Source organism: Chiloscyllium punctatum, chromosome 40, assembly GCF_047496795.1.
Source record: "Chiloscyllium punctatum isolate Juve2018m chromosome 40, sChiPun1.3, whole genome shotgun sequence".
Taxonomy (NCBI): Eukaryota; Metazoa; Chordata; class Chondrichthyes; order Orectolobiformes; family Hemiscylliidae; genus Chiloscyllium; species Chiloscyllium punctatum.
In genome coordinates, this window is record NC_092778.1 from 62825024 (window position 1) to 62846095 (window position 21072).

Below are 21072 nucleotides of genomic sequence, written 5' to 3' on the forward strand. Positions count from 1 at the left end.
CCAGCCATTTATGCAGATTTGTCAACATTCAACACAGAAACATTGAATATAGCAGCAAAAGTAGGCCATTTGGCTCTTCAAGCCTGCTCCACCATTCAATATGATCATGGCTGATCATCCAACTCAAGATTCTTTTCCCACTTTCTCCTATATTCTTTTATCCCTTTAGTTTCAAGAACTATATCTAAATCTTTCTTTGAAGTCTTCAACATTTTGGCCTGATGGCACAGAACTCCACAGGCTCACCCCTGAAGAAATTTCCTCCACATCTGTCTACCTCTTATCCTTAGACTATGACCCCTGGTTCTGGACTTCTCAGTCAATAAGAACATCCTTCCTGCATCTGCTCGGTTTAATCCTGTTAGAATTTTACAGGGCTGTCAGAGATTCACACCCCTCATTCTTCTAAACTACAGTGAATATGCGCTATTTGGATGCTGCCTGAACTGCTGTGCTCTTCCAGCACCACTAATCCAGAATCCAGTGAATATAGTTCTAACTGATCTAGTATCCACCATCCTAGGAATCAGTCTGATAAACCTTCTTTGCATTCCCTCAATAACCAGAACACACTTGCTCTGATAAGGAGAGCAGCAATCAAATTACTTCAGGTGTGAGCTTTATGTGATATAGTTGCAACGAGTCAATCCTGCTCCTGTATTCTAATCCTCTTGTTTTGAAGGCCAATATATTGTTTGCCTTCTTCACAACCAGCTGCACCTGCATACTTACTTTCAGCAGCCGGAGTATGAGGATACTCAGGTCTCATTGCTACACCCCTTTTCACAATCACCATTCAGATAATAAACCGCCTACTTTTTCAACCAAAGATAATCTTATTTTATCCATATTATACTGTACTTGCCATGTATTTGCACACTGACTTAACTTGAACAAATCATATCGAAGCTTCTCTACATCCTTCTCACTCAGACCCTCCCACCCTGCTTTGTCTCACCTGCAAACTTGGAGATAAGACCATTACCACATCTACATCAATATATTGTGAACAGCTTGGGTCTAAGCAGTGATCCCTCCTGTACACCACTAGTCTCTACCTGCCTTGTTTCCTATCTGCCAAATAGTTCTCAATCTATTTCGGTATATAACCTCCAACCCTATTTGCATGCTAATCTGATGTAGGACCTTATCAAAAGCTTCAAACAAATCCTAGTAAACCATATCTAGTATCTCCCCTTTATCCACCATACTAGTTACATCCTCAAACTAACAATTTCAGCAGATTTCTCAAACATGCTAACTGTTTGATCTTGTTACTACCTTCCAAATGCTCTGCTATTATATCTTTTAAAATGGATTCTAGTATGCTTCCCACTACCAATGTCAAGTTAACCGGTCTATAATTCATTGATTTCTCTTTGCCTCCCTTCCTAACTCATGAGTTATATTAGCTACTGCTCAATTCATAGGAACTGCTCCAGAGACTACAGAATTTCGGAAGATGACCACTAGCGCATCTGTCTTAAAGATGTGAAATGTGATGGAAATCCAAGAGCAAAACAATCTTTACTTGAAATGGGAATTATATATTTCTTAAATGCTGGAAATACTCATGAGGACATGCAGCATCTTTGAAGAAAGTGTGAGCGGACCTTTATGGCTGCAGCCCGCCACTGCCATTTTTGGAAAGCTTTTCCATAATGACAACTTTTATTTTAAAAAAACACATGGCTTTTCCCCCCTCATGTAACCCTATTTTGAAAATTGGCATGATCATTCAATGAACCAGAAATGGCATGGGGTGGGAAAACCTAGGAAAGCAGAAGACCTCGCTGAAGTGGGTCAAGCAGAGTTATGGATAAACATTATGGCACCCGAGCCTGCAACTCCAAAATTTCAGTTTGTAGACCCACCTCGGAACCTGACACCCAGTTTGGTAAGTCCTGATACTTAAGGTTCCCATGCCTTTAAAAATCAACAGGCCTGCCTCGAAGAACTGCTGGTGAATTTCTGAGACATCAGAATGTATTTCTCACTCCTGCTTGTACCCTGCGTCTTTGTACTTGGTTGTATGCTCATCCCTGGAAGGCAGCTGGCACTATCTACACTTCTGAAATTGCTACTGACTGACAACCTTGCTCACACAACCGTGGCTGCTCTTCTTATAACTGGTTGAATCATTACATTGTGAACCTTCATGCTTTACAATACAAGCAACAATAAAATCTAAATTATTTTAATTCTTTAAAAGACAGTTTATTTTGGAAGAAACTTCAATCAAAAGCTATTTTTTCTTTTAAAGTATGTTTCCGCACTATCTTTACCAACTGTAATTCTTGGCTTCAGTATTTTGATCTTCTACTGAACTTTTACATTTCTTTCTGAGGACAATATCCAAGAAACTGCTTCTTCCAATGTGCCAAATACTTTTCCCCCTCAGTAAGTCTTGACTGTCAATAAATTTCAAATCTAAGATTTAAATACAATTACCACATCTGGATAACCTCTAGCAGCAACTTTTTTGTAATCCTGGACAGAACACAATGAAAACCTTGTTGAACAAGGATCCCAGTCTCATTTGTAACCAGCTATTCTCATCGTGTTCTATTTTTAAAATATGCTTACTGTTGCTGGGTCTCGAATATTGACATTTTTCTATTTTTCACCCACACCCTCCTCTAGCTCTAAATATGCAGTCCAGCAAGGCCTTCCACTTCCTCCACCTTCACTGATTACTGAAACTGAAAGCCATTGAACCAATGCTTAACCTAACTCCATTTTGGGTCCTCAAAATTACTGACACCCTAAATATCCTTAATATTACTTTCCTCCGACACGTTACAGATTTTTATATGGTTCCATCCAATCTAAATGCATAACAAGTCCTATACTTCAGAAGAAAGCTCTTTAAATCTTTTAATGTAATTGTGCAAGAAAATATTTTAATATTTAACATTTCCTCATTTATCTTGAAGGTCTATTGTAAGTGGCAAAATATAATTCATGGGGAGATGCTGTGGTGGTAATATCACTGGACTTAATACAGAAGCCAAAACTAATAGTCTGGGGATGCAGGTTCAAATCCCATCGAGGCAGATGGAATTTAAATTAAAACCAATAAATCCTGGAAATGAAAGCTAGTCTAAGTAACGATGATCATGAAACTGCGATTGTCATAAAACTTCATCTAGTTCACTAAAGTTTAATCAACGAAATCTGTTATCCTTACCTGATTGGGTTAACATGTGACACCAGATATCCAATAATGTGGATAACTCCTAAACTACCCACTGCAAGCCACTTAGTTCAAGGGCTATTGTACCACACTGTAGACTCATGATGGAGGTCAGCACATCTCGGAATCATGTCAGAGATTGCTCTGCATGGGCTTAAGTGGGCAGAATGGCACAAATCTGTTCTATTCTAAACTGGGGCCAAGACTAGAGTGGTGCTGGAAAAGCACAGCAGGTCAGGTAGCATCCGAGTAGGAAGATCGACGTTTCGGGCAAAAGCCCTTCAAATAGGCAAAAGTCTATTCTAAACTGGCCTAGTCAGTGATGCCCACTTTCTATTAGAGAACATGCAAACGATAATCTGCATGAGAGATGTCAACTGATGTATCCGCAGTTCACTTTTTTTCTGTAGAACTGCCAGTAAAAATGTCCACATTAACATAGCTCAGTCCATCACACAAGCCAACCTTCCATCGTCACTGGCTTTATCTACACTCCACACTGCCTCAAAGGCAGCCAAAAACCCCTCCTACCCCGGTTATAATCTCTAAACTCTTCAGTCAGCCTGAAGATGGAAGAGCTTAAATACACATACCAACAGGTTCAAGAACAGCTTCTCCCCTGTTATTAAACTTCTGAATGAATCTCTCAAATTTCAAAGGTAACGTTGATCTTGTTTTTGTACAACTTCTTTGCAGCAGTAATTCTTTAATCCTCGCTGTTCGTTAACACTATAAAGTTTGTATTGTACGATTTGCCTCTACTGTACCTAGGCACATGATAAATTTATTTTTAAATTTTAAGTTTCTTCAAGTTGGAAAAAAAAACTGACTTTAAAAATGCTCAGTGGTTAGCACTGCTGCCTCACAGCACCATGGACCTGAGTTCAACTCCACCCTTTGATAACTGTCGTGTGAAGTTTGCAAAGTCTCCATGTGTTTCCTTCAGTTTATTCCCGCAGTCCAAAGACATGCAGGTATGGTGGACTGGCCATGCTAAATTGCCCATAGTGCCTAGGGATGTGCAGGCTAGGTGGGTTACCCACACACAGGGTTATTGGGAGGGGAGGGGAGAAGCGGCAGGGTTGGATGCGCTTCAGAGGGTTGGTGTGGATTTGGTAGGCCATATGGTCTGCTTTCACACCGTAGGCATTCTATGATTCCCACTCAGAAGGCACTGACCAGTGTTTTCAAACGTACACACAGAGCAAATTGCAATCTTCTGCCAGCGATGCTGGACAGAGTTGCTGCTCCTCAATAAATAAAGTGGTCACACGGTCTTTCCAGAAAAATATCTGCAAACATTCTCCTAGCACATTCAGGGATACGAGATGATTAAAAAGAGTAAAGGTAGGCTATTCAAAACTATTAAGTCTGCTTTGATCTTTAATAAGATCATGACTCATCTTTTGCCATAATTTAGCTTTCTTGCTAGATCTCATTTTCCCCACATTTCCTTTGGGTCTATAAATTGCAGTCTGTATCTTCAGTACTCAACGACTAAGCATTTATTAGTCCTGTGGAATAAAGTATTTCTAACACTCTGAATTTCAAGACACAAACTTCTAACTTCAGACCTAAAAGGCAGTGCTGGGTGCCTAGCCCCAAGTTTTAGAGTATCCAAGAAGGGCAAACGCCCTCTTAGCATCTACACCTTTAGAATGGGGTTTTTCTTTGAGGGCACCTTCATTCTTCTGCACTATAGGGAATATACAGGCCTAGTCTCAATTTTTTTATTCAGATTCACACTGCAAAGAGATGTCCAATGTTGAAAATATTTATTGCACTGTTAAGGCAAGTTAATTTTTCCTAAATAATGAAAGCAAAACTATACTAAAAAAAAAATGAATACCGGGAATGGGATATAGAACAAAGAAAATTTACAGCCCAGGAACAGGCCCTTCGGCCCTCCAAGCCTGAGCTGATCCAAATGTACTGTCTAAACCGGTCAGTCAATTCCTAAGCATTTGTGTCCCCCTGCTCTCCATCTACTCATGCATCTGTCCAGATGCATTTTAGATGAATCTACCCTGCCTGCCTCTACCATCTCTGCTGGCAATGCATTCCAAACGCTCACCACCCTCTTGCCACGTGTATCCCGCTTAAACTTTCCACCTCTCACCTTGAAAGCATGACCCCTCGTTATTGAATCCTTCACCCTGGGAAAAAGCTCGTCTCTATCCACCCTGTCTATACCCTTCATGATTTTGTAAACCTCAACCTCCTTTTTTCTAGTGAAAATAAAACTAACCTACTCAACCTCTCTTCATAGATGGCACCTTCCACACCTGGCAACATTCTCGTAAACCTTCTCTGCACCCTCTCCAAAGCGTCCAAGTTCTTTTGGTAATGTGGCGCCCAAAACTGTACACAGTTGGTATCAGGAGAGACTTCTAAAATTATTTTCCAAAGTAGAGATAAACTTTGACTTGAACACTTAATCATCCCTGGCAAATGTTTGATTAGTCTCATTTTAATGCAAGCCAGCGTAATTTGAAATTGATCAATAGAGAATCAATTTATCCCTTTTTACTTAATATGAAAGAGCGATTTACACATCTAAGTCATGTAAACAGGAATTTTCAGAAACTGACCAACTTCTTAATTAACTCAATAAATGCACTCTCATTTGGATTTTATCTGACAGGATCTGATATTGCAAGATTTTTTTATTTCTCTTTCTTAAAAACAATAGCGCTGTTTAGATTTAACTGGATTACTAGATCAACAGGATTTATGTAAAACTGCAGGGGTGAATGGCAGATAGCTTCAGGCTAACATGTGTGTACAGATATTATCCAGCAAAATATGGAACCAATCCCATTCAGCATTCTTTACCATCTGTAAGGGATTAGACACAAGACTGCACTTATTATCTTTGCATAACATGTTGGATTTATTTTCAATCAATTCATTATATTCACTCTCAAAAGGTGGTGCTCAAATAAGCCAGTCTCAATTTGCTTGGAGATTTTTATCACCTTAACCCGTTCACATTTGCGTGGTTTTGTTGTAAACACTGTTTTTAGATGGCATGTCTGTTAATAACAACTGCCTACCACGTGGCAGGAACTTAGTCTGTTCATCACCTGCCAGCAAGACCTAATCCTACTAAAGAAGCTGGAAAAAAAATAGAGGTTTTATGAAGTTACATCAGAGCAAGCAAATAGAGCAAAATCTCTTAGAAAACATGCAGCCTTTTAATGACTTAAACGCATTCTATCAGAAATAAAGTGAATGCAGAACACTGACATAAATCCATCTTACTTTCCAAAGGTAAAGAGAAGTTGAACTTTTATAGACAAATTCCTGAATGATATTTCTTTTTAAAACATTGTTCTTTTCTTGAATATGTAAAGCTAGTTGACTGTTCCCACATTTTGCCTTGGCATGGGAATGAAAGAGGACAAAAATAGAAACAAGATTTTATGTTGCACATCAAAGATACACAACTTGTTCAAACAAACTCAGGAACAGAGTGTTTGTCTCATTATCAAAAGGTTAAACTGAAGTATTTTGCAGTTAAACCTAATGTGGAGGGTACTCAGAAAACAAACAATGTAATAAAAACAAATATGCTGGAAATAATTCAGCAGGTTCGGCAGCATGCATGGGGCGGAACAAGTTACAGGTCAATGAACTTTCATCAGAACTGTAGATAGATAACAATGTTAAGAGTTTGGTAGCTGGCCAGCGGGCAGTGGACAAGGAAAGAGAGCTTGCTATCAAGAACAAAAGTGAAGCACTAAAGATAGGAGACATTAACAACCAAAAGACTTCAAAATGCTAATACCAAAGAGAGTGGTAATGGGTAAAAAAAAATAAGCTTACGACCAGATGAGGCACGGATGTCTATGGATCTGAATGCCATAAAGTGAGGAGTCAAATAACAGAAAAAAAAGTTAGTCAGATACACAGGGATGATCTAAAATTGTAGAAAATAGTGACTCCAGAAACATAAAATTAGATGTTATATCTACCTGTAATAGAAAATCCCTATTACAGACCAGTCAGTCTTACATCTGTGGTAAGCAAGGTACCGGAAAGGATTCTGAGAGATAGGATTTATAGGTATTTGGAAAACCAGTTTGATTAAAGATAGTCAGCATGGCTTTGAGGAGGGCAGGTCATGCCTCACAAGCTTTATTGAGTTCTTTGAAGATGAGACCAGTTGATAAAGGTCGAGCAGTGGATGTGGTGTATGTAGATTTCAGTAAGGCATCTGTTAGGTTCCCCACGGTAGGCTCATTAAGATAGGAGGTATGGGATACAGGGAAATTTGGCTGCCTGGATACAGAACTGGCTGGCCGAAAGAAGACAGCAAGTGGTAGTGGATGGAAAGTATTTCACCTGGAGGTCGGTGACCAATGGTGTCTCGCACATATTTGTTCTTGGGCCTCTGCTCTTTGTAGTTTTTATAAATGACTTGGATGAAGAAGTGGAAGGGTGGGTTAGTAAGTTTGCTGATGATACAAAGGTCGGTGGTGTTTTAGATAGTGTCAAGGACTGTTGCAGGCTACATCAAGACATTGACAGGTTGCAGAGCTGGGCTGAGAAGTGGCAGTTGGAGTTCAACCTGGATAAATATGGAGTGATTCATTTTGGAAGGTTGAATTTGGAAGGGTTAAAGACAGGATTCTTGGCAGTGTGGAGGAACAGCAGGATCTTGGGGTCCATGTACAAGATCCCTCAAAGTTGCTACCCAAGCTGATAGGGTTGTTAAGGTGGTGTCTGGTGTTTTGGCTTTCATTAACAGGAGAATTGAGTTAAAGAGCTGCAGCTGTATAAAACTCTGGTTAAGCCACACTTGGAATATTGTGTCCAGTTCTGGATGCCTCATTATTGGAACAATGTAGATGCTTTGGGGAGGGTTTAGATGAGATTTACCAGAATACTGCCTGGATTACTGGGCTTATCTTATGAAAAGAGGTTGAGTGAGCTTGGGCTTTTCACATTGGAGAGGAGAAAGAAGGGGGACTTGACAGAGGTGTACAAGGTAATGAGAGGCATAGATAGAGTCGATAGCCAGAGACTTTTCCCCCAAGGCAGAAATGGCTGTTACCATAATTTTAAGGTGATTGGAGGAAGGTACAGGGGAGATGTCAGAGGTAGGTTATTTACACAGAGTGTGGTGGGTACATGGAATGCATTGCCAGTGGTGGTAGTAGAGACATTAGGGACATTTAAGCCACTGCTGAACAAGCACATGGATGGCAGTAAATTGAGGGGTGTGTAGGCTAGGTTGATCTTAGATTAATATAAATGCTCGGCACAACGTCGTGGGCCGAAGGGCCTGTAATGTTCTATGTCCTATAGCTCATACTCACATTGAGCTCTAACAGCACATTGTAACAGGTAGCGAAGAGAAAGGTCAAAGAGAAAGCAAGAGAAAAATAAAGTAACGAGCAATAGGAAGCTCAGAATCCTGCTTCCAGACAATGGAAGTGTTCCATGAAGTGGTCACACAGCCCACATTTAGTTTCCCAGTGTGGTGGTACCACATCACAAACAGCAAATACAGTAGACAAAACTCAGAATACATAAGACTAAACAGAGATGTACAAGTAAATTGCAGTTTCACAGAACATTTAGGGCCTTGGATGGTAAGAAGGGAGGTGAAAAGAACAGGTGTGACATCACCTCCGCTTTCATAGAAAAGCGTTGCAAGAAGCAGAGAAAATGGTAAGGGTGTACCAGGGCCACCAGGAGAGAAGTGATCCCTTCAAAATGCTAGAAGGGAGTGGAAAGAAAAATGTGTTTAATGGTTGCATCACACTGGAACAGATGGAAATGGTAAAGAATGATTTTTGAATACAAAGATTTTGTTGTGATGAAAAGCAAGGAAATGGTTATGGGAGGGGGAGGGGAAGGGATGACAGCAGAAATGAGTTAATGATTTAGACATCGTAAAGTGCCCTGTCAACAACACTACTTGCGAATCTCTAGTTGAGGAGAAATTTACAATATTGAAACAGATGCAGCAGAAACAGAAACTAAAACTAGGAGAATGGAGTAAATACAGAAAGCAGGGTTATGAGGAAGTGTAGTTGAGGGAGTCCACAGGCTTGGAGAAAACATTAATTGATCGCCTACCTTCAAAAAGGTAAAGGAGACAGAATTCAAGGAATGGAATTCAAGGGAAGGAAAGTGTCCAAGATAGACCAGGGCAGGTGAGGGAAAGGGAGAAATTGGAAGCAAAGTCAGTGTAGTTTCTCAGGGTACAGCAACAGCAGGAGTTGGAATCAATACAGTCATCAATATGCCAAAAAAAAGAGAAAAGCATCACTATTTAAAACTAAAGGGTCACCCATTTAAAACAGATGAGGCAATTTGTTTCTCTCAGATGGTCATGCGTCTTTGGACCCTTCCTGAAAAAGATGGACGAAGCAGAGTCTTCTAATGTTTTTAAGGTAGAGATAGATACATTCTTGATAAGAAAGGAAATGAAAGATCATTAGGGATAGACAATCAAATCAGTCATGATCTTACTAAAATGGCAGAGGACGATCATGGAGCCAAACTGTTTACTACTGCTCTATGGTTTTGATGTAGGTTTGCTTGCTGAACTGCAAGGTTCACTTCCAGACATTTCGTTACCCTATTAGGTAACGTTTTCAGTAGGCCTTAGGCGAAGCAACGCTGAAACTTCCTGATTTCTATTTACAGAGGAAACTCGATTATCCAAATACCAATTATCCGAAAATCGGATTATCCAAAGGAGATCTCGAGGTACCGATAGAAACATTACAAAGACATGTTTCCAGCAGTGATCGCGTCTTTTGTTGACAGTGATTAAATGAGCACCGCCTCCAAATGACTGACCTCCCACCCTCCCCCTCTCTTTCTCTCTCCACACTTTCCCTGGAGTTCTATATTGGGAGTTCTCAAGCAAGTTTTATTTCTTTGGAGGAAATGCACAACTTGAATGGATTATGCTATGAACTCGGCAGTTATATCAAGCAGCTCAGAATCAAAAGTTTTACCATTGGAGAAAAATGGAGATTATAAAAGATAGAGATGGCAGGAGGTCTAGTGGGCTGCCAAGAAGATACTCTGAGGTAACAATAGGATCTTAATCAGATGGGCCGAGGAGTGGCAAATGGAGTTTAACTTTGATAAATGGGAAGTGCTCCATTTTGGAAAGGCGCTCCATTTTGGAAAGGCAAGTCAGGGCAGGACTTGGAATACTGTGTACAATTCTGGTCTCTTTCCTATCGGAAGGATGTTGTGAAACTTGAAAGGGTTCAGAAAAGATTTATAAAAGTTATCAGGGTCGAAGCTATAGGGAAAGACTGAATAGGCTGGGGCTGCTTCCCTGGAGTGTCAGAGGCTGCAGGGTGACCTTAGAGGTTTATAAAATGAGGGACAAGGTCTTTTCCCCAGGTTAGGGGGATTCAGAACTAGAGGGTAGAGGTTTAAGATAAGAGGGGAAAGATTTAAAAGGGACCTAAGCGACACAGAGTGGTGCATGTGTGGAATGAGCTGCTTCAGAGGAAGTGGTGGAGGCTGGTACAATTGCACCATTTAAAAGGCATCTGGATAGGTATATAAATAGGAAGGGTCGAGAGGGATATGGGACTATATTAATATCTGATATCAGGTCGACATGGACAAGTTGGACCAAAGGTTCCAGTTGCACGCTGTGCATCTTGATGACTATGTAACACTGACTTTCAAATGCTATAGATTAGATTATCTAACAGTGCAGAAACAGGCCCTTTGGTGCAACCAGTCCACACCGACCCTCCGAAGAGCAACCCACCCAGAGCCATTTCCCTCTCATTAATGCACCTAGCACTACGGGCAATTTAGCATGGCCAATTCACCTGACCTGCACATCTTTGGACTGTGGGAGGAAACCAGAGCACCCGGAGGAAATCAACGCAGACACGGGAAGAATGTGCAAACTCCACACAGACAGTCACCCGATGCTGAAATCGAACCTGGGACCCTGATGCTGTGAAGCAGCAATACTAACCACTGAGCCACCATGCCACACAAAAACCTGGCTAAGAATGAGTAAGAAGGTCAATGAATAAAATGCACCATTTGTTGCACTATTAAGCCACATACTAAGAAAACCTGCCTAGATCCTGTTGTGACTTGAGCAAACTGATCAAAACTAAGATAAGATAAACCAGTTCCAAAGCCCTAGAACATGGAAGAAAAATAGCCACATTTCCAGCTCTTGATTTTAGGTCAGTGACATGATATGTGTATCAGTATAGCACCTGAAAGAGAATTAGGTTAATCTGACTTTACCAACTTAATTTTCCTTAATCATAGCTCCAATTTTGCCTCAAAAAAGAGAGAGACACTACCATAACAAGGGCACAGAGTGGCAACTTCAATATTCTAGGTGGCAACTTCAATACCCATTACTAATAATGGTTTGTTAGCATCAGTTCTATGTTCTATGTTCTTCATTACTGATGTTTTATTTACATTAAGTTATTCAGTCTGTTCACAAACCACTGTTAATTCACTTAAGATTTCCAGCAAGCTACCCTCCCCTTTTAAATACCTGTACTGAGACAAAGTAACTATGCAACATGACTGCCATTTTCCCATAGTCGTTAACAATGTTCCCACTTTCAGTCTTTAGTGGGCCAACATTGTTCCTGATTATCCACTGTCTATTTAATTATAACATCTCATCGATGTTGATGTCCCTTTCATAATCACTTTTAGTAGCTCTTATAAGATGCTTTGGCCCTTTGATGATCTTTACATCTTTTGCATTCAACAGGATGTGCTTTATTTGCATTTTTGTAAACCCTTCCTTTTAGTTTTATACTATCCTTTATCTCTTCCGTTGTCCATGGCTGTTTTTCACTCTGTGAAATGGAGCTATTCCCTCTTAGAGATTATAAACTGAATTTGCATTGCTTGAGATGTTTCTTTAAACTAGAAACTGAATTGGACAGCCATACTAATGACGTGGCTGCAACAGTAGTTCAAGAGCAACTCATTTTCTGACTCCCCAAAGCCTGTCCACTATCTGCAACGCAGAAGCCAACAGTCCACATGCCTGGATACGTGCAACCCCAACATCCAGAAGCTCAATACCAACCAGAACAGCTCATCAACTTCAATCCTGACTCGCCCACCACTGACACACAGTGGCAGCAGTATGTATCATCTACAAAATACACTGCAGCAGTTCCTCAAGGTTCTTCAGAAGCAGCTTCTTAACAACTGGCCTCTACTACCTAGATAGACAAGGACAACTTTTGTCCACCTCCAAATTGCTCTCCAAGCCACACACAATACTGACTTGCAAACATAAAATCACTATTCACTCAAAGTCACCAGTTCAAAAATCCAAAACTTCCACACAACAGAATTATGGATGCACCCATACCAGAGTGCAGTGGTTCAAGAATGCAGTTCACCACGCATTCTCAAGGGCAACTCGGGGCAGACAACAAACATTGGCCATTTCAGCAATGGTCAGCTACTCGGAATGAGTTAAAAAATGAATTAGCATAGGTGAACCAATACAGTTTGGTGGCCAGGATGTTATGAATAGGCATTCCCTATTAGTGCACAGCTTACAAGATGGTCTGCACCCCTAATGTCTATGGGCCTTTCCCCTTCCCCCACCCCATATCAAAGGTAGCTTCTTCTACTTTACCAATTTTCCATGTTTCTTGCTCCCGATTATACTCTGCTCTGACATGCTCCAGTTCTATTTCTCTAATTTCTCTCAGCGTTACTCCCTTTTGAGATAAATAGCAAAACTTTATTTTCTCGTCACCTTTTTCCTAGCATTGTTCCTTCTTATAAACTAGGATTTACAGGACATCTCGCTCATTCAAGATGACTAGGCATGGTTTAACCAGAGTCACCATGCGTCAGATGACAGGCAAGGATAAGGAGGTACATCTGTCGTGGCAACTGAACCCATGTTGCTAGACTCAAAGTGCGAACCAGCCTACGGAGCTAACTGACCTTCCTGTTAATCTAAGATTGCTAATAATTTGACAAAGGGTTGGGTCAGCCTAACCCACTCCCACAAATCAGTAACTCAGACAGATCTTTCCCCTAACCTGAAGGAGTCACCTCCACTATTGTAGACAGTACTGTTGACAATGTTTGTTAAATTTCCTGCACTTTGCTATTAGCCCTTCCCCTCACCCTCTTATCCTTTCTTTTCAACTCATTAGAATGTGGAGCCAACAGATCATTCATCATCAGCTGCAGTACTTCCAGCAGGATGTTCTTAAACACAACTTCCCTTTTTCTTTTATCATTCTACAAGAATGTGTGGAGTTTGCACATTCTCCCCGTGTCTGTGTGGGTTTCCTCTGGGTTCTCCAGTTTCCTCCCACAGTCCAAACAACTGCAGGTTAGGTGAATAGGCCATGCTAAATTGCCCGTAGAGTTAGGTGAAGGGGTAAATGTAGGGGAATGGGTCTGGGTGGGTTGCTCTTTGGTGGGTCGGCGTGGACTCGTTGGGCCGAAGGGCCTGTTTCCACACTAAGTAATCTGAAAAACAGTTCCAGACTATGGGATCCCAATGAAGTCAATTATACTAGATTTCTGTGATCAGATTGTGAGGTTTGAACATCGACACAAGGACTGGTTCAATGAAAATGACGTAGAAATGAGTAACTTCCTGGAACAAAATTAAGCAGTCTTCATTGCCCAACCAAACTTGCAAGTCAAGAAAGCAGGAGTCCAACAGCTTGAAGCTGATACCCAAAGGCTGATGTGTGATTGCATAGACAGTTAGCATTAAGACATTTTTACTGCACAGAGACCAACAGCCATGTATCAGTAATACAGAAAAACAATTTATATCAGCACCGTCTCTGCTTCACCATCTGCACTGAAAGGGGGCACTCTTGATTAAACGTTAGCATCCTTCTTGAAGCCAGCTCCACAAGGATTTTGACAAAGCTCCTGCAGGTTTGACGGTGATGGACTGGACACTGTCTGGGTGGCTGAAAAACACTCCCTCCCCTCCCCTCTTTCCCTCTTTTCCCCCCTCCCCCCGGTCCTATTTTCTCAACGCAAATAACGATGTTCCAGGGAGGTCAAAGAGAATCCTTCAAAGACACTCATTGTGTCTCATTGAGACACAGCAGCATTTGGACGAGTTACTAGGTCAACTTGCTACCAGTCATCCAAAGTGTTAAAAACCTGCCCAAGAATCTCCATCATGCTTTGAGTTCAGATATAGAGTCAGAGATGTACAGCATGGAAACAGACCCTTCGGTCTAACCCGTCCATGCCGGCCAGATATCCCAACCCAATTTAGTCCCACCTGCCAGCACCCAGCCCATATCCCTCCAAGTCCTTCCTATTCATATACCCATCCAAATGAGGCTCAGTGACAGTCAAGAAGAATCAAAAGGAAGCAAATCCTACACTCTTGGATTTCATTATATGGGACATCCTGCCAACGTGCTGGTCAAGAAAATACCTATCAGTAACATGAAGACCTACCATAGAAACTTCCAAACCAACTTGACACATTCTTAAATCATGGATAGTTGACAGTGGCTAGTGAGGAGAATACTCACGTGTTCTGTTCATCTAAGTGAACTTGAATTCTCCTCTCGGTGCATCTAGTTTAAGTGTCAAGTTTTAAACTTTTCAACCTTCTGTGCATTCCACAAGGGAGGGGGGAGAACTTGCATTCAAATAGTGTCTTCAAAACATCTGATGGACCACAGTCAACTAACCACTCTTGAAATGTAACTAGTTTTCCTATTTTACATGTCAGCAGAATGGTTTGCAGCAAACACAACCTGGTACTAAGTAAAAGCAACAAATTGCTTTAAAAGTTGTATAACACTGCCATATCTGGATTATATGCTAACTAAAATAATTGGTTTAACAAAATATTTGATTTAGATTAGATTACTTACAGTGTGGATACAGGCCCTTCGGCCCAACAAGTCCACACCAACCCGCTGAAGTGTAACCCACCCAGACCCATTCTCCTACATTTACCCCTTCACCTAACACTACGGGCAATTTAGCATGGCCAATTCACCTAACCTGCATATTTTTGGATTGTGGGAGGAAACTGGAGCACCCAGAGGAAAACCACGCAGACACGGGGAGAACATGCAAACTCCACACAGAGATTCACCTGAGGCGGGAATTGAACCCAGGTCTCTGGCACTGTGAAGCAGCAGTGCTAACCACTGGCCGCCCATAAATTTACTGAATACATAACCATAATGTTAAGTAGGTCAGTTGCAGATAATTATAAAGAGGGTATTAAAATCAATACCATTTCTAATTTCAATAAATCAAATTAACCATTGATGTATACACCATAAAGACCTACAACCTCATGAAGATCAAATTTTTAATATCGGCACTTTCAGGAATTCCAATAAAACACTCTTGCATTTGCAATCTGCTCAATTCTCAAACACTTAAGACAAGGGTCTGCAGTATCATTCAGTAGAGTTCAAAGAAATACAATACTGAACAGTACAAGGTTGTGCTATATTTAGAACCTATCATTTACGATTTATCTTATTCCTGTAAAAGCACATGCCAACATTCTCCTGTTACACCTCTCAAGAATGAGAATTCCTACTACATATGGGTGACACTATCTTGACAAGCTGTGGTTTTTCAGAAGAAAGCTTGAACAATGAAAATTTGATTTATGCAGTTTTTTTATCATTTGATAATTGGAGTAGTAAATGCCATTTAAGCCTAAATGTATATATAATTGACAGAATTAATGTTCATTTTGACAAAGTTAGGACTTAAAACAGATCAATAACATCAAATCTTTTTCAAACCCAATCGGAACTGAAGGTATAACTCAGTAACAAACAAATGCTGCTTTCCTCTTATTCCACTTGCATCGTGCTTATCTCCAATTTCAATGGTCAGTAGACGAGCTAGTGCCATAATCTGTTGCTGTCACCTAGACAGCTGACTATTTTCAATAACACCCTTGAAATATATGGATTTCCACTGGTGGCAGCTTCTGAATCCTTCTGTGTAGGACAGCACTTTGTACTAACATTCTCCAGCCTTGCATAATTCTTTACAATCGTTATGGCACCCAATGTGGTGTACACATTTTGATGAGAAATTATTCCTCAATACTTTGGACTTCAATGAAATCAAGTGAACTGCATTTTTGGGAAGAGGTTAAAATTGCCATCTATCACATTGGTGTAATAAAAGATAAACCAATGATTGAGATCCTTTTTAAAATATTTGCATCCTCAAAAATCATTAAAACATACAACTGCTAATGTTGAATAACAAAAACACAAAATGGTAAAGGCAATAGCTGTTTAGTTGCAAGTGGATTGCCATTAATCCAAACACAAACCCCAGCATCTTTGAGAAAGCTACAGGTAAAGGATTTTCAAATATGCTCAAAAGGGATCCAAACCTTTTGTTTTTAAAAAAGGTAACTATGTATTTGAGACTTTGTTTATGGGCAATTAGACCCATTGAGTTTCTGCATTGGAAAACCACAGAAATTCATTGCCACTATCCCCATGTTACGATAACCACAAATTACTTGCCTTCCATTGACTGCAAAACCCTCTGAGGTATCTGGACTGCTTGGGAGACCATAAGTACAATTCACTCTTATAGTCAATCCCACTCCTAACTGTGTACTTATACTAAGATGGGGGTGGTTAGCAGGTTGGCTCCATGGCCACCATATGATTCAGAACGGTGGTCTGATTTCTGTTCTATCCAAACAAACTAAGGACCAGTTTTCTTGTCCTGCCCCCTGAGAGTGGAAGGCAAAGGCAACCATTACTATCAAAAAACTGCCAAGAATATGGCTTTGAATGAGACATCTGCCTTATGTTGCACACATGTGAATAAAGTAACTATGAAATTTAAAAATTCACGATATCAAAATAAAGTGCACAATCTAACAAACAAATATTACAGATCGGAGAAAGACTATCACAACTCTAAATCATGTCAGGTTTCTACTGCTATTTATTAATGCTTGCATTTTATTTGAACGTCCATAACTACTGTCAGATTCAATATCATTGTGCTCCTTCCCTTCAAGACTCACTTCCAAAAAATCACCTGCAACAATACCATAAATTGTAGCAACTTAATCAGTTTCAGTATTGTAACCTGAAATTTCCAAGCAATTCACAAAAATTGTAGTCAAGCAATAACTGCCATATATTAAAGGTTAAAGAGTGGCAGGCAGAAATTAATGCGCCATCAGTTGAAAGAATTCAGTATTTAAAAATAACAACATGCAGAACTTACACGATTCAAATGCACAAACTAAATAATATAAAAATATTATTGTTTTTGGAAACATTGCATCTTTAGATACCTGTAAACTCAAACTTATGTTTTCGGAAACCCCCTACTGTACTTGTGAATAGTATCTTGACTGTTCCAATTAAACAAAACCTCAAAAAAGGTACTATATAAGCTTAGGTATTTCCTCCTGGATCATTTTCCCATTCTTATAACAGGATGAGTCATGGTTTTCAAGCATTCAGTTCCTTCTCCCATCAGCATATTTTACACTGTTTCAAAGACAGTAACCAAATTTCAAATCCTATTCAACACCAAACAACACTGTCGAGGTGAATTAGTGACTATCTTCACAGTAAGAAAGGAACATAAAGTGCTATCTGCTATGATTATCATGACCTCTCAGGAATGGATGAAAGCCAGTTGTGTCTCTTTGGGCTGTGACATTTTTTATCCCGGGGATCTGGACCATCTCTTGTGGATTACAATCGCGTTTTCGACATGGCCATTACAGGATTGTACTGCACACATTATTTAAATGTATGATTACTAAAATTAACAAAGTAGACAACTGTTGGGCTATGTGTAACCAACTACATGGCAATCAAGAGAAACCAGGAGTAATAGCGATAATAGGAAATTTCTACTTCAGATGAGCTTAGATTGTAGGTTAAACAAAACACTTCAACTGATGAAGCATACCAGAGTAATAAAAGGAATGCATACTTCTTACTGCAGCAGGACTGTTATAACAACTGAATATAACTTACAGTATTCTATCCCCATAATATTGCTCCAAACATTGAGTTTTAGACCATTTACACAATTAACTATAAACAGATTTTGTGATCTCATTCGAAGTTAGTTTGGACAAGTTGGCCAGAAGGGTCTGTTTGCATGCTGTATAACTCTGATTCTAGTTTGCTTGCTGTCAGGTTCATGGCATAAATACCAATAAAATAAAATTGGTGGATCCAGCAAACAGAGCCCACCTGTTTGCAACACGTCATGTAACAGGAACATTAACACGAATAGCAATCCACATCTTTATCCAGTAAAGCAAAGCCACCTGACATGGGCATAAACAGCAGAATCCAACTGAATACATTTTGCAGACCTGAACTCTGACCCTTCAGTGCCAGAATTCTGCATAGTACTGGTTTGCTGCAGGGTCACAGACACATGCCTGTTTGAGCATTGATGAAGGCAAGCCATGTTACCATGTAGAATACACTGGCTGCTGAAGCGTGGGGAACAAGAATCAGTATTCAGGGTGAGAGATAAGCTGAAGTGTAAAGTTCACAATGATAGGAAAGAAATCTGAAATGAAATCTCATTGCTGCTGGCACCAAATAACTTTTATGTTTGGGGTTGGGGGGTGGGAAAGAGAATGAATAAAAACACAAAAATCTGATCTAGAATGCTTAGCACCTGCACCACCACCACCGAGGAGGAAAGTGACCTGGAGTGATCCAAATACCCAAGCACCCAGAGGAAACCAACGCAGACATGGGGAGAATGTGCAGACTCCACACAGACAGTCGCCCAAGGCTGATATCGAACCTGGGATACTAGTGCTGTAAGGCAGCAGTGCTAACCACTAAGCCACAGTACCACCCATTATAGGTTCTCCCACCCCCCAGGGTGAAGTGACCTGGAGTCTGACCCCACGCCACCCCAGGGTGAAGTGACCCAGAGTCTGACCCCACGACCCCACAACCCCCCCCCTCCCCCAGGGTGAAGTGACCTGGAGTCTGACCCTACCCCCCCCCCACCCCCAAGGTGAAGTGACCCAGAGTCTGACCCCACACCCCCCAGGGTGAAGTGACCCAGAATCTGACCCTACCTCCCACCCCCCCACCCCCCAACATCCCCCCCCCCACCCCCCCAAGGGTGAAGTGACCCAGAGTCTGACCCCACGCCCCCCTCAGGGTGAAGTGACCCAGAGTCTGACCCCCACACCCCCTCCCCCCAGGGTGAAGTGACCCAGAGTCTGACCCCACCCCCCCCTCAGGGTGAAGTGACCCAGAGTCTGACCCCACCCACCCCCTCAGGGTGAAGTGACCCAGAGTCTGACCCCCACGCCCCCTCCCCCCAGGGTGAAGTGACCCAGAGTCTGACCCCCACGCCCCCTCCCCCCAGGGTGAAGTGACCCAGAGTCTGACCCCCACGCCCCCTCCCCCTCAGGGTGAAGTGACCCAGAGTCTGACCCCCACGCCCCCTCCCCCTCAGGGTGAAGTGACCCAGAGTCTGACCCCACCCACCCCCTCAGGGTGAAGTGACCCAGAGTCTGACCCCACCCACCCCCTCAGGGTGAAGTGACCCAGAGTCTGACCCCCACGCCCCCTCCCCCCAGGGTGAAGTGACCCAGAGTCTGACCCCCACGCCCCCTCCCCCCAGGGTGAAGTGACCCAGAGTCTGACCCCCACGCCCCCTCCCCCCAGGGTGAAGTGACCCAGAGTCTGACCCCCACGCCCCCTCCCCCCAGGGTGAAGTGACCCAGAGTCTGACCCCCACGCCCCCTCCCCCCAGGGTGAAGTGACCCAGAGTCTGACCCCACGCCCCCTCCCCTCAGGGTGAAGTGACCCAGAGTCTGACCCCACCCGCCCCCTCAGGGTGAAGTGACCCAGAGTCTGACCCCCACGCCCCCTCCCCCCAGGGTGAAGTGACCCAGAGTCTGACCCCACCCGCCCCCCCAGGGTGAAGTGACCCAGAGTCTGACCCCCACGCCCCCTCCCCCCAGGGTGAAGTGACCCAGAGTCTGACCCCACGCCCCCTCCCCTCAGGGTGAAGTGACCCAGAGTCTGACCCCACGCCCCCTCCCCTCAGGGTGAAGTGACCCAGAGTCTGACCCCACGCCCCCTTTCCCTGAATGACAGCGGATGACGCCTCCCTCCTCCACCTGTCGCCATGGAAACGTTTACTGAGCTTCACCCGGGCGCGCTCGCGCTCACACACACAGACACGGACAACCCACTGACAGACACAGAAATGTGGATTATGTAAGGCGGGCGAGCGGGACGGAGCGCGGCTGGAGGGAGGGGGCCTGTGGCTCCAGCTCCGGCCCGCGGTCTGTCCTGCCCTGCCCTATTCGGGCCCGGCCTGTCGAGGCGAGGCCGCGGCGGCGGGCACTCACCTGGCGCGGAGCTCCCTCGAGCCGCATCAGGAGGGGACAGCTGTCAGCCGGCGCACCTTCCCGGCATGCCCCGCGGCCGGGCTATGCAAATCAACCTCGCCGTCTAACGCAAACGCGTCAGTGAGGGGGGGTCCTGCGTCAAAGGGCGCTGCGGCTATGACGTCACTGGTCCCACCTCCTGCTGCTACGGCAGAGGCTGCGCCTTCCCACCATGTGCACCTGCGCACTGCGCCCCTCCTCTCTTTATTCCCACCAAGCCCCCAGGGAGAGCACGTGCTGCGACCCCTAAAGTTTCAAAGGTTCAGGGCGTGGGAGATTTTTCCCATTCATTCACTACCAACATTTACTTTCCACAACCTTTTTGCCCCCAGTCTTAGGAGTTAAGGGTTTGGTGGGGTCTCCCTCCTGGTTAATTTTATGGGGTCTGGAGTCACACTAAGGCCATACCTGTGTTTAGCCGCAGATTTCCTTCCCTGAGGAACATCATTGAACCCGGGATGGGTTT

The 21072-nt window shown here is 42.7% G+C and overlaps 1 protein-coding gene across 8 annotated transcripts in view; it reads right to left on the bottom strand.

The window, feature by feature from the left end:
* mrtfba (myocardin related transcription factor Ba) overlaps positions 1-20663 on the bottom strand; it is a 230841-nt gene extending 210178 nt beyond the window's left edge. For 4 of the 8 annotated variants that reach the window (XM_072560118.1, XM_072560111.1, XM_072560116.1 and 1 more), the window contains exon 1: positions 20568-20645. The gene's annotated coding sequence lies outside the window, so the exon portion shown is untranslated. Of the gene's footprint in view, positions 1-20567 lie in introns of all 8 variants that reach the window. The other 4 variants (XM_072560114.1, XM_072560117.1, XM_072560112.1 and 1 more) reach the window with 3 other exon arrangements.
* Between the last annotated feature and the right edge of the window lie 409 nt (positions 20664-21072).